Here is a 12,500-nt window from a genome sequence, read left to right as displayed (position 1 = left end):
TACCCTTTCATTACTTGATCAAACCACCTCACACCACATAGTGTCCCTCAAACATCTCATTTCCAACACATCCACCCTCCTCCTCACAGCCTTATCTGTAACCCATGCCTTCAAACATGCCTATTTTTGCTTTCCCTCCACACCCACGTACCGACTTCTCCTTCGAGACCGTTCTCACGAAAGTGCATGTCTCTTCTTGTTCCATTTTCCCCCTCATGGCTCCCAGCATATCCCAGGGACTCTTTACGTAGCTGGCGCAGCGGACGGGGAGCTGGCCACGTCCACCGGGAGGGAGGTGTGATGATTTTCTGTGTACGTGTGTGTGTGTGTACGTGGCGAATGCAGGACAGTTAGGAGAAAGCGTGCAAGTGTCTTTGAATATGGAAGGTCAATCTTAAGCCATTGTCAGGTCCTGCTGAATGATGCCTTCGAGTGTAAAATGTTCTCGAGATTCTCTGCGTGTAGAAGGCAGAGGAGAAAGTGTCACTCATCCATCCCTGGGGGTCTGTAGTTGTAGACTATGTGTTAAGTCTGACGTGGGTAGGATTTAAGACTGGCTTGGGAACAGAGGTTGTTTTATTGCTCGTTGGGTTATGACTCTGTGTATATATATATATATATTTCGTCAGAGGGACTATGCCAGTGAAGATCAATACTATGTGAGGCAGATATAAGTTGTTTCGAACACAGGGGATTGTTATAATTGGCTACAGTTTGGACTGGGGAGGGAGGGAGAGAGACACACTGGGGTTTAAGTACCGTTGCAAAGATTTTTGGTGCTCGGCATATTGAAGTGAGATTGTATCGGTCGTATTTTCGTTTCGTTCTGCAGGAGCTGAGTGTTTGTGGTGAAGAGGGAGACTGTAAAAAATGGTTTTGACCTGCCAAGTCTTTTGTGGTTTTTTCCCCGGTCCCGTTACGATAACAGATAGACAGAGAGATGGATAGATAGATATAGATAAGAGACAGATAGATGTGGTAGCTCTGTTAAAACGTCAGCACTTGGCAAGGAGGAAGATCAGATCCTCCTCGCATTCCAAAGATGTAAGACCAGATAAAGGGAAGATGTGTGGGACCAAATGATAAACATGAGCTCACTTCACACCACGCCTCGACACTTGTCTTTGTGGCTGGGATCCGAACCTCCAATGTCGTTGCTCTTCAGTTCCCTTAGGATTCGAACCTCCACTGTCGTTGCTCTTCAGTTCCCTTAGGATCCAAACCTCCAATGTCGTTGCTCTTCAGTTCCCTTAGGATTCGAACCTCCAATGTCGTTGCTGTTCTGTTCCCTTGGGTTCCTTCTCCACTGTGGTCGACGCTCCGGCGGAGGGAGCTACGTGGAGTGTACTAGTGTCATTGATAGTCGTTCACGTTAGATTAAATCGTCTTATTTAAAGGATTTGCAAGAAAAAAAAGGGTATTGATTCCTTCTGTTTGTGTGTGTGTCTGAGCCAGTGTGGGATCGAGAGATAGAGAGAGATATGTATATTACTGGGTAGATAATGGCCTTCACCCGCCCATGTGTCTGAAGTCGTTCCAGTGTGTCTATCATACTGGCGGGCCCTTACAGAGGGCGCCCTCAGGGCCAGGTGTATGGTAGACGCCCCTCAAGACCTTTTCTTTGTGATAGACTTGGGGTAGTTTGTGTTGGGGGGGGGGGGGGGTATGCCATCACACCGACCCTGGGCAAGAGAGAGAGAGAGGAGGAACCACAAGTCTTGTCTCTGTCCCTCCTCCTCCTCTTCCTCCTCCTCTTCCTCCTCCTCTTCCTCCTCCTCTTCTCCTCATTGACTCATTTATGAGGTCGGGAGGTCACGGGAACTCCCGTGAGGCGCTGCGAGATCAACGAAGCACTGAAAGTCGAACTCGCCCGGGTGGTTGAACGAGTCGAGGAGGAGGTGAGGAGGAAGGGGGAACGTGCGAGTTCAAACGCGTTCATCTGAGTGGGTTGAGTGTTGAACCCGCCCGCGTTTGAACGTCTACCTTTATGTTGTGAGAGATGAAGCTAGGGAGGAAAAGGGGGGAGTTAGGACATATATATGTTTTTCTTTAAGAGCTTAACCCATGTGCGTGACTCACATTGGAGTGGACCAGGGGTCTGTGGAGCGTCCTGGGGTAAACCATGGAAGGGTCTGTGGGTAGATAGGGAGCTGTGGCATAGACACACACACACACACACACACACACACACACACACACACACACACACACACACACACATATGTGAGAGAGAGAGAGAGAGAGAGAGAGAGATGTGTAAGTAATGTACACACCAGTTTGGAGGGCACGTGTAATTTCATTATAAATTGAATTGATATATATATATATATATATATATATATATATATATATATATATATATATATATATATATATATACGCATCTGTCAAGTATTTGCCCAACATGATATCACTTCGTTCATCTCTGAAACCTGTGGTTGTCATCTTCTTCCCCCGGAGAGACCAAAGAGTTTATTTCATTTTCAAAATGAAAAAAAAAAATTAAATAAACCTGCCCCTCCTACAAGCTCTCCCCCATATTGGTAGTAATATTTAGAAAATGGGGTGTTGGTTCACACACACAAAATCTCTCTCGTTTCACCCCCCCCCCCAAAAAAAAACACCATTTTTATAAGTTAATTCTATTCATTATCTCAAAAGTCATTATTCATATAGAATATAGGATAGAAATAACAGTCTCTGTATTACTTAGGATTGAATTTATTCGACAACTTGTGTATAGTCTGTCTTGCAATGAAAACGTAGGCGGGTTGACACACCCCCTTTTCTATAAAAGGGAGAACGACGTTTTCTATAAGAAGATGGGGAGAGGAGGGGAAACCAACCCTCCTCCCACACACCACCCCTTTTTTCGTTTTCTAATCACCTGGTAATTCATCATCCACAATACAGATGTCGCTTGTCCAATCCTTCACAGTGTGGTAGATGGTTTTTCACAGTGTAAAAAAAAAGAATATATTTTTCTAGTTCTACACTTTCAAGTGAGTGTTGAAGAGAGAGGATTCGCTCTCCAAAAAAAAAGAGGGGGTGTGTCCATGCTGTCCCTGCTACTGAGTGGAGCGCAGAGCCTCTCGAAGCCACGGGAGAAGTTCCTTCCTGGAAGAGGAGTCGTGGAGATATATATATATATATATATATATATATATATATATATATATATATATGTATGTATGTATGTATATATATATATATATATATATATATATATATATATATATATATATATATATATATATATGTATATATATATATATATATATATGTGTATATATATATATATATATATATATATATATATATATATATATATATATATATATATATATATATATATATTTCAAGCTGAAAGATAATAGGTCATTTGTTTACGGGTAGCCTAGCCCCTCCCTGCCCCCCCTGTCCATCCCCCTAAATTCCTTCATCGTTAACCCATTTCCTTCCCTCCTCCTCCCTTCACTCTCCATCACTACACCCAGAGGAGCAAGGAAGCCCTCCCTCCACTCCACCCCTTCCCTCCCTCCCTCTTCCTCCCTCCATCTTCCCTCCCTCCCTCCCTCCCTCCCTCCCACCGATGGAAACTCTAGTGTCAAAGGGAAGGAAAGAAGAAGAGAGTGGGAAAAAAGGAAAAAAGAAATGGGACGCCGAGGGAAGGGGAGGGAAGGGGGTTAGTGTGTGTGTGTGGGTGGGGGGAAGGGGGATTCAAAATTTTTTTCCCCCCACTCTAACTTTTCCTGTATTTTGGGAGCTAAATGACTTTCAATCCTTCCTTCCTTCTCGTTCTAAATTCCCCTTCGCGAACGCAACGCGCCAATTTCGGGCGCGGAGAGGGGAGTGAGGGGAGGGAGGAGGAGGAGGAGGAGGAGAGAGAGGTATGAGGTGGTGAGGTGTGAGGTGTGAAAATGCAATAGACCTGCAGCAGCGAGGCAAATGAACAAGAGACGTGAACTTTTGCGCCACTTCGACAGGAGAAAACTTTTCCCCCCCTCCCTCCCTTCCCTCCTCCCTTCCCTCCTCCTCCCTCCACTTCAAACGGCGGTAAGTCTCTTCAAGGGGGGGAGGGAGAGGGAGGGAGGGGCTCACCCTGGCCAGCCCACCTCCCTCCTTGTGGGTCGTCCGTGGTGTACGTACGTACGTACGTACGTACACCTTGGTACGTGGTGGAATGGAGGGTTTACATGCGCGCGTGTGTATACCATGATGAAGGGGGGGGGGGTGATTTTTGGGGTGAGGGGGTGAGGGGAGTGGGGAGGAGAGGGGTGTGTGTGTGTGTGTGTGTGTGTGTGTGTGTGCAGGTTTACCCCACTCCGGGATTCGAACCCTGGCTGGGGCCTTTTCGAATAGGGCACGAAAACTCTCGTCTCACACTCGAACCCAGGTACTCTTAGGTTTGGGGGACGCGAGGCATCGCCCACCGAGCCACCTTGGACGACGGTTTACTGTGGTGGTTTACGTGCTGTTGTGTGGTGGTGGGGTGGTTTACGTGGTGGAGCATGGGGTGGGTGGGTGGATGGGGGGGGTAGGTGGTTTACATTATTATGCTTGGTATGTTTCATGTGGTAGTTTACATCATCTGTGTCATGGTTTACATTATCATGTGTAAACCATGTGATGGGGATTGTGGTAGAAGGGTTTGTGTGTGGTGGTGATTGTGGTAGGAGGGTGTGTGTGTGGTGGTAATTGTGGTAGGAGGGTTTGTTTGTGGTGGTGATTGTGGTAGGAGGGTGTGTGTGTGGTGGTAATTGTGGTAGGAGGGTTTGTTTGTGGTGGTGATTGTGGTAGGAGGGTGTGTGTGTGGTGGTGATTGTGGTAGGAGGGTTTGTGTGTGGTGGTGATTGTGGTAGGAGGGTGTGTGTGTGGTGGTAATTGTGGTAGGAGGGTTTGTTTGTGGTGGTGATTGTGGTAGGAGGGTGTGTGTGTGGTGGTAATTGTGGTAGGAGGGTTTGTTTGTGGTGGTGATTGTGGTAGGAGGGTGTGTGTGTGGTGGTAATTGTGGTAGGAGGGTTTGTTTGTGGTGGTGATTGTGGTAGGAGGGTGTGTGTGTGGTGGTGATTGTGGTAGGAGGGTTTGTGTGTGGTGGGGATTGTGGTAGGAGGGTTTGTGTGTGGTGATGATTGTGGTAGAAGGGTTTGTGTGTGGTGGCGATTGTGGTAGGAGGGTGTGTGTGTGGTGGTGATTGTGGTAGGAGGGTGTGTGTGTGGTGGTGATTGTGGTAGGAGGGTGTGTGTGTGGTGGCGATTGTGGTAGGAGGGTGTGTGTGTGGTGGTGATTGTGGTAGGAGGGTGTGTGTGTGGTGGTGATTGTGGTAGGAGGGTTTGTGTGTGGTGGTGATTGTGGTAGGAGGGTTTGTTTGTGGTGGGGATTGTGGTAGGAGGGTTTGTGTGTGGTGGTGATTGTGGTAGGAGGGTTTGTTTGTGGTGGGGATTGTGGTAGGAGGGTTTGTGTGTGGTGGGGATTGTGGTAGGAGGGTTTGTGTGTGGTGGGGATTGTGGTAGGAGGGTTTGTGTGTGGTGGGGATTGCGGTAGAAGGTATTGTGATGGTGGTTGTGGTAGGAGGGATTGTGGTAGTGATTGTGGTAGGAGGAGATTGTGGTAGTGACTGTGGTGTGAGGTATGAGTGAGAGAGTGGGAACCTCACCTTTAAATGTCTCTCTCTCTCACATATTTCTCACAACGGCCGCCAATATATACGCCTTACACAGAGAATGTATATATATATATATATTATATATATATATATATATATATATATATATATGAAGGGGAGTGAAGATGGAGGGAATGGGGAAATGTAGAGAGAGAGAGAGAGAGAGAGAGAGAGAGAGAGAGAGATGGGAGAGGGGGGGTCACCTACATATCACCATCACCACAGTTCACATCACCCATCACTACTCACACACCATCACCAGTCATGTCGTCCCCCATCACCACAGTTCACATCACCCATCACTACTCACACACCATCACCAAAGGTCATGTCATTGTAAACCAGATGGTTTACGTAGGCGGTATTCTCAATATTATTACTGCCCCAAGCCTGGTTGTGAATAATGTAATCCTAAATGTAATTTTGATTGATGTTCACGAATTATTGTATGTAATTCCTGCTCTGTTCACCGGCTGTGAAGAGCTGCCCTGGTCTAGATTATTTTATTACTTTTCTACGGGATTATAAAATTACTTTTTCTCCGGGATCATTTCATTACTTTTCTCTAGGATTATTTTATTACCTTTCTCCGGGATTATTTTGTTACTTTTCTCCGGGATTATTTTATTACTTTTCTCCAGGATCATTTCATTACTTTTCTCTGGGATTATTTTATTACTTTTCTCTAGGATTATTTTATTACTTTTCTCCGGGATTATTTTGTTACTTTTCTCCGGGATTATTTTATTACTTTTCTCCGGGATTATTTTGTTACTTTTCTCCGGGATTATTTTATTACTTTTCTCCAGGATCATTTCATTACTTTTCTCTGGGATTATTTTATTACTTTTCTCTAGGATTATTTTATTACTTTTCTCCGGGATTATTTTGTTACTTTTCTCCGGGATTATTTTATTACTTTTCTCCGGGATTATTTTGTTACTTTTCTCCGGGATTATTTTATTACTTTTCTCCGGGATTATTTTGTTACTTTTCTCCGGGATTATTTTGTTACTTTTCTCCGGGATTATTTTGTTACTTTTCTCCGGGATTATTTTGTTACTTTTCTCCGGGATCATTTCATTACTTTTCTCTGGGATTATTTTATTACTTTCTCTAGGATTATTTTGTTACTTTTCTCCGGGATTATTTTGTTACTTTTCTAGAGGATCATTTCATTACTTTTCTCTGGGATTATTTTATTACTTTTCTCTAGGATTATTTTATTACTTTTCTCCGGGATTACTTTGTTACTTTTCTCCGGGATTATTTTATTACCTTTCTCCGGGATTATTTTGTTACTTTTCTCTGGGATTATTTTATTACTTTCCTCCGGGATTATTTTATTACTCTTCTCCATTAGTCCATTTTGTTATTACCTTTATTAACGCTCACGATTGCTGCTGCCTCAGTAATTACCCTCCCCCTTTATTATCATTTATCTTTATTTACTTTATTATTATGTTCTGGGGTGAATGGATCTTTATCGCCTTGTGAAAATAGTGGACCAATTTTGGGTTTCCCCTATTTGTAATATATATATATATATATATATATATATATATATATATATATATATATATATATATATATATATATATATATATATATATATAACCAGTTACCTTATTAGATTAGATTTATATTCTTCTATTAATATTTTTTTAAAGAAATCCCCACCTTTAATTTTACTATATATATATATATATATATATATATATATATATATATATATATATATATATATATATATATATATATATATATAACCTTTCCTATAAAGATATTTCAACTCGTCTATAATGCCTTGCTATATTATTTAACCCCCCCCCTCTATGAAGACTCCTATATCAATATACTGTATTATCTATCGTATATATCACCCCTTCTCTCTTAACCTCCCTTATATGATAGCTCCCTTTAACCACCCCATCTATAACAGTTCCTATATAAAGACTCGAGTTTTTAACCAGTATATTATAATTCCTATATCATACCATCCCTTATATTTAGCCTCGTCTATATAATACTAGTGATTATTTATCGATATATCGGCTATATATATCTATCTACCATTATTCTCTGTAGTTCGTCTGTTTTTCTATAGTTTCGTTAATTATTTTTTTCTATTCATAAATTTGGTTTTACTTTTCTCATAAGAATTTTTTATGAGTATGGAGGGAATTTTTTTTTTTTTTTTTTTATCCTTAAATATGAGTATGGTTACAAAATGTACCATGGATGAAGGATATAGAATTTTTAGTTAATAAAAATATAATCATTCATCTTTTCTTTTAGGTAATTCATCCTATATATTTCCTTCTAGGTAATTCATCCTATATATTTTCTTTTAGGTAATTCATCCTATATATTTTCTTTTAGGTAATTCATCCTATATATTTTCTTTTAGGTAATTCATCCTATATATTTTCTTTTAGGTAATTCATCCCATATATTTTCTTTTCATTATAAAAGTTATTTTTTTGAATTCTTTTGAGAATTTTTTTTTATAGGTGGACTGTTAATTTTGAAGATACCTTTTCAGAGTTTTATTTAGGAAAATTATGTTGGATATTTTGCATATATTTAATGTATAATTTGAAAAAAAAAGAATTTCATCCATTTTGAAAAATTTCACCGCAATTTTTATCTGCATATATATATATATATATATATATATATATATATATATATATATATATATATATATATATATATATATATATATATCGAGAATTATACAATCTTTCGTTCATGGTTTTTATTCATAATTTTTCAATTCTTTTTTATATATTTCGAAGAAAATTGAATACCTTCCCCTCCACCACCCCTCTCTTCACTCGAAAGAATGGTTAGTGTACAATATGGTGTTGTGCAACATGATGGTGTACAGTATGACCGTGTACAACATATTGGTGTACAGTATGGTCTTGTACAACATATTGGTGTACAGTATGATAGTGTACAACATATTGGTGTACAGTATGATAGTGTACAACATATTGGTGTACAGTATGATAGTGTACAAAACAAATGTGTACAAGATTGTCGTGTACAGCATGGTAGTGTACAACATAATCATGTAAAACAGTTTCGTGTACAACGAGGTCGTGTACAACAAGGTCGTGTACAACATGTCTATGTACAACATGATGTTGTACAACATAGTATTGTGCAACACTGAAATGTACAGCATCGTCATGTGCAACATGGCCACATACAGCTCGATCTTGTACAACATGGTCATGTACAACATGGTCATGTACAACATGGTCATGTACAACATGGCCATGTACAACATGGAAGTGTACATAATGGCCACATACAACATGTTTATGTACAACATGGAATGTACCCTTGATGACTTGTACATGAAACAGAGTTTCGTGTGGTCTATAAAACGAAACATGTTTCAAATGTTCACAAATAACAAAATTCCATCAATGAACAGAGTGAACCAAGGCTTTTGTTCAATGTACAGGATTTGTTCAATGTACAATGAACAGAATGGAATAATATATATATATATATATATATATATATATATATATATATATATATATATATATATATATATATAATTCGTTCAGCTTCCTGAATTAATATGTACAATGTACAATGAATTGTAATGAATAAGCTAGATTTAGCATTTAATGTACACTGTATTGTAGCTGCATTCATTGTACAGATGTACATTAATTTCAAATTCAGTGTACACAGTAAACTTAATCCAATTTAATATATTGATCAAACTTTAGTTTTGCATCTAGTTTTTCATAGTAAAATCACCTCCATCCATTGTACCAAAATGTACATAGTTTTATACTGAACATAGGTTTTTCGATTTGGTGTACACAGCAAAGCTGGCTTGATGTGTACACACCCACACACACACACACACACACACACACACACACACACACACACACACACACACACACACACCATAACAAACCTGGTCTTACACCAGCCCAACACACAAGTTAAATAAGTTTCACTTACTCCATCAAATAATGCAGTTATTTGTCAAAATCCTTTTTCCACAGTGAACTATTACCATTCACTGTCTGTAAGCCACTATTGTCTCACTGTTCACAGTTAACTAGAGAGAGTTTTAAATGATTTATTCACTGTAGAAGATGTATAACAGAGTTGAGAGGTAGGTGGGCAACCCACTTCCATATATATATATATATATATATATATATATATATATATATATATATATATATATAATCATCCCTGGGGATAGGGGAGAAAGAATACTTCCCACGTATCGTAGAAGGCGACTAAAAGGGGGAGGGAGCTGAGGGGGGGCTGGAAATCCTTCCCCCTCCCGTTTTTGATTTTCCAAAAGAAGGAACAGAGAAGGGGGCCAAGTGAGGATATTCCCTCTAAGGCTCAGTCCTGTGTTCTCAACGCTACCTTGCTAACGCGGGAAATGGCGAGTATGCAAGAAAAAGATAGAGCACGACGGTACGACCCTTGAGCACAACGGTACGACCCTGGAGCACGACGGTACGACCCTCAAACACGACGGTACGATCTCTGAGCACACTGCGGTACGACAACTTGGGTATGACGTGCAACCCTTTGACTGCATTAAAAGATCGTACCGTCGTGTTCGAGGATCGTACCGTCGTGCTTAAAGATCGTACCGTCGCGCTCAAAGGTCGTACCGTCTTCTCAAGGATCGTAGCGTCGTGCTCAAAGATCGTAGCGTCGTGCTCAAGGGTCGTACCGTCGTGCTCAAAGATCGTACCGTCGTGCTCAAGGGTCGTACCGTCGTTATCAGGGGTCGTACCGTCGTTATCAAGGGGGTACAATGCAAAAGTGTGGACGCAGGTACATTTTGCGGCCGGTACAGCGGTACAGCGGTACAGCGGCTATACACCGCTGCCAGCCGGGTCATCCCGCCGGCTGGCAGCGAGGAGCACCACACCGCTGCCAGTCTTCTGAAAAAACTGTTGTACCGACAGAAGAAAAAAAAAAAAAAAAAAAAAAAAAAATATATATATATATATATATATATATATATATATATATATATATATATATATATATATATATATATATATATATATATATATATATAACAGAAACAGGAGCGAGGGTGGAGGTTATTTAATTCTGTTCCTAAATATCTTTTTTTTTCCTCAAAAAATTTTGTATAATTTTTAGCCAGCGGGAAAAATATGTCATAAGAGATTTTTTTTTCATTTTTTTCTTTTACCTTTTTTTACCTTTTTTTTTTTTTTACAAAAGTAATAAGAACAGTATTTACAAAATACTTATGAAATAGCCTAAGGCTGTAATTATATGTATATATATATATATATATATATATATATATATATATATATATATATATATATATATATATATATATATATATATATATATATATATTACTCATCTCCTCCCAGTGTGATGATCAATACCAAACGACATAACGACGTAAGTAACCAGTTACCGTAAGGGGAACAAGTAATGGTACACACACACACACACACACACACACACACACACACACACACACACCTTCAGTGATCACAATCTAATTATTCCCAGTTGTCTTTTGAGATGGTATTAATCCTTACTTTTAAAAAAGTATTAATGATTGATTTTGAGATGGTATTAATCATTACTTTTAAAAAAGTATTAATGATTAATTATGAGATGGTATTAATCATTACCTTTAAAAAGCATTAATCATTACTTTTAAGATGGTAATAGTCATTACATTTAGGATGGTATTAATCACTATTTTTGAGATCGTATTAATCAGTACTTTTAAGAATGTATCAATCATTACTTTTAAGATGGCATTGATCATTACTTTTGAAATGTTATCAATCATTACTTTTAAGATGGTATTAATCATTACTTTTAAGAAGGTATTAATCATTACTCTTAAGATGGTATTAATCATTACTTTGAACAAAGTATTAAGCATTACTTTCAAGATCGTATTAATCATTACTTTTAGGAAGGTATTAATCATTACTTTTAACAAAGTATTAATCATTACTTTGAAGATCGTATTAATCATTACTTTTGAGATGGTATTAATCGTTACTTTTATGAAGGTATTAATCATTACTTTTGAGATGGTATTAATCATTACTATTAGGAAGGTATTAATCATTACATTTAACAAAGTATTAATCATTACTTTCAAGAAGGTATTAACCATTACTTTCAAGAAGGTATTAACCATTACTTTTAAGAAGGTATTAATCATTATTTTTAAGAAGGTATTAATCATTAATCCCTCCCATACACCGATCATTCGTCGTCGGTCTTTTGATACGAGGCTTAATGATCACTCATGGACCCCCCCCCACCCTGAAAGAGGGGAGGGGAGGGTTGGGGGGGAAATGATATGGATTAATCCGCAAAGGGAGAGAGAGAGAGAGAGAGAGAGAGAGAGAGAGAGAGAGAGAGAGAGAGAGAGAGAGAGGAGAGAGAGAGAGGAGAGAGCGAAAGACAGAGAAGGAGAGAGAGAGAGAGAGAGAGAGAGAGAGAGAGAGAGAGAGAGAGAGAGAGAGAGAGGGAGAGAGAGAGAGAGGAGAGAGAGAGAGGAGAGAGCGAAAGACAGAGAAGGAGAGAGAGAGAGAGAGAGAGAGAGAGAGAGAGAGAGAGAGAGCGAAAGACAGAGAAGGAGAGAGAGAGAGAGAGAGAGAGAGAGAGAGAGAGAGAGAGAGAGAGAGAGCAAAACGACGTATACCGTGGAAGTCGCTCGTAGTAGAAAACGGTGTGCGGACTGAGCGCCATACAAGTCTCTCTCTCTCTCTCTCTCTCTCTCTCTCTCTCTCTCTCTCTCTCTCTCTCT

The 12,500-nt window shown here is 39.5% G+C and overlaps 1 protein-coding gene across 1 annotated transcript in view; it reads right to left on the bottom strand.

The window, feature by feature from the left end:
• Positions 1-2,705: 2,705 nt before the first annotated feature.
• The window catches only part of LOC139749559 (forkhead box protein A1-like), a 25,584-nt gene continuing 15,789 nt past the window's right edge, over positions 2,706-12,500 (bottom strand). Inside the window, exon 2 of the mRNA XM_071663570.1 lies at positions 2,706-3,117. The gene's annotated coding sequence lies outside the window, so the exon portion shown is untranslated. The remainder of the gene's footprint in view (positions 3,118-12,500) is intronic.

This window comes from Panulirus ornatus, chromosome 7 (genome assembly GCF_036320965.1).
Source record: "Panulirus ornatus isolate Po-2019 chromosome 7, ASM3632096v1, whole genome shotgun sequence".
Lineage (NCBI taxonomy): Eukaryota > Metazoa > Arthropoda > Malacostraca > Decapoda > Palinuridae > Panulirus > Panulirus ornatus.
This window is presented reverse-complemented; position numbering and strand designations above follow the sequence as displayed.